This window comes from Convolutriloba macropyga, chromosome 6 (assembly GCF_964194025.1).
Source record: "Convolutriloba macropyga chromosome 6, txConMacr16.3, whole genome shotgun sequence".
Classification (NCBI taxonomy): domain Eukaryota; kingdom Metazoa; phylum Xenacoelomorpha; order Acoela; family Convolutidae; genus Convolutriloba; species Convolutriloba macropyga.
In genome coordinates, this window is record NC_134473.1 from 64642222 (window position 1) to 64644953 (window position 2732).

Here is a 2732-nt window from a genome sequence, read left to right on the forward strand (position 1 = left end):
AGATAGAGAGAGAGAGAGAGAGAGAGAGAGAGAGAGAGAGAGAGGGAGAGAGAGAGAGAAAGAGCGGCACGGGGGCAGATTGTGAACATAGTCAGATAGTGAGATAAAGGGAAAATAGAGACAGAAAGAAAAAATGCAGCAAAAGAGATCTACAATTTGAAAAAATGAGTAAAAAAACAAAATCTCTGACATGAACAGGAAACAAATTTAACCTCGGGAACATAAAAAATGGTTTTCCAATTTCTAGATAATGAAATGTAATTATGAAAATAATAGCATTTAAATAATCCAAAAACAAATCCAGAAATTTGCCTTCGAAAAGAAATCTTGCTCAAATTATAGGGGGAAAATCAGCGGCATGCAAAGCAATAATAGCATTGTCAAAAACGTTTCATTAAAATTGAATTGGACAAAAATACTCATTATTTTGTGAATGTTCTCAGTGTCAGAGTCATTAAAATCAGTATTAGGTTGATAAAATCTTCGCAAGAACCAAGCAGTAAGCGTAGAAGAATTATAACTGACCACTTGGAGTAAATAAAACAAAGACGAAAAACAAAGAAAATATAGCAGAACAAATCTGAAACACAATACAAAATTTTGAAGTGATGAGCTAAAACCCATTATTTGACCGGTAAACAAATTGAATGGCAGCGAAATAAACAGCAAATTTTTGTCACAAAATTTGAGAAATTATTAGTTTTTTAAACAAAAATGTACATGTTTTTTTTGTATTGAATACCAATTTTCGATCATTAAAAACTCACGAAAGCAAAAAATTGAAATTGGGGAAAATAACCAATATTTGTGGCTTTTATGACAATAGTGGCTTTTATGACAATAGCTAGAATCTACAAAAAAAAGTCAACCAGCAAGCTCAAAAGAGATGCATTTGACTGTTTTTTAAAATCAAAATAAAAAGGTAAAAATCTCAAGAAAGAAATTATTTCCCAAAAACTACAGAAAAACTAACAGTTAAAATCAAACCTAGCTGGACATATGAGTATAAAAGAGGCAAAAACAATAAAATTTTTGATAATTTGGAAAAATAAACAAAAATTACGAAGAGTTCGCTAAATTTGTGGCAACTTATGTTCTGAAACTAATTTTAATTTTTTGCTGCTAAAATCTAACCATTATTTCATGTGTGGACTTCACTCTTAAAATTTGGCCTTCATAAATTTCTCAAAAAATATCAAAGAATTGCTAAAACTACTTCAACTTCTTTTTTTCCTTTCGTATTACCAACACATACATGAAAAAACGGACCGGGCAAGTAGCAATTTTGTTTTAACCAGAGCTCTAAGAACTGTGACCAACGTCAAATGAAGACCCACTTATAACAAATCTACCATTTTCCGATCAATTCTAATAAACAACATAGGCGTTATCCAGGGATTATAATGCAACTTATTTCAGTTGGCGCTGCCTATTCATTACGTTTTGAAGTTAAAAGTGGACAAATCTTTCAAAGAACGTAGCGGGTCAAGTCCTACAAATAATGCAAAGAAATGAAATGAACAAAGTTCCTTAAACTGGACAGAAGACAAACTGAGCAGTAAAATATGGCCAGACAATTTTGATGCAGTTTACTTGACAATTTTGGAAAAAAATATTGGGATTGTAGCTACTTTTAGTATACGGATTTTGAATACAAAGGTTTCATATCAAGAATGTAGGAGACGAATAACAGAAAACTTTTTGAGCATGTAATAAATAGAAACTTTGCACAACACAATTTTTTTATGTGTGGAGATGGAAAATTTGGGCCACAGTTTGCACTAATAGATAGAAACCTGGAGTTCAGCGTGTTACCAACTAGTTTTCACGTTCTTATCCTGTTTTGAAAACTGAAAATAACTGAAATTTATTATAAGTCAGAGAACCGATGCAACCCAAATCTTCTGTATTTCAAAAGGACAAGTGATCAAATTAGAATTTTTGCGTGACAGAGTCAAAAAATAAAACTCCTACGAAGAAAATTTTTAGATCGTCTATTTCTGCAATCATTGCTTTTTTTATCATCTCCTGATAATCATTGTAACCTTTCAATTTATCTATCCATTTCATATAGCTTCAAAAGTTTTTTCATAAATACCACGAAATGCACTTCATTCTCTCATATATAAATAAACTGTTTGTTTGGCAGAAAACGGATTATGTAATTTCGGGGACTTGAAACTAAAGATTTGAAACTTTTCTAAAGTTATTTTGCAAAGCGGTTAGCCGTTGCAAAAGAAACCTGATTATTGACAATAGTATCAAAAATTTTTTTGACATTCTCTGTAAATGTTGACATCATAGTATGTAAGGAAAAGATATGATTTTTTTGGACCTTTTTCATTAGTGCCCACCGTATTATATGCATTATCCAGTTGTAGAACACGTGCCATATATAGTAAATCAATATGCCATTATATGTAAAAAAAATGGCAGAAGCGCTTGGGTGTGCAAAAAAACATGCACTCACTAAGATGAAACAGAAACGATGAGAAAAGATACTACTTCTGTAATAATGTTTTTTGCAGCAGAGCCCACTAAAAGCGTCAGTGTTTTATGCTGATGTGTCCTGCAAACAGTAATATTTTTGTTAAAACTTGCAAAGTACAGTTTTTACAAAAATTTGCACTCATAATGGCAGCTGGTTTTGAATTCATTCTGTCACGGTCTGGAGTTGGCTGCCAATTTGAAGGAGAAATCATCGACTGGAAAATGTAAAAGTTTTGCGTTGC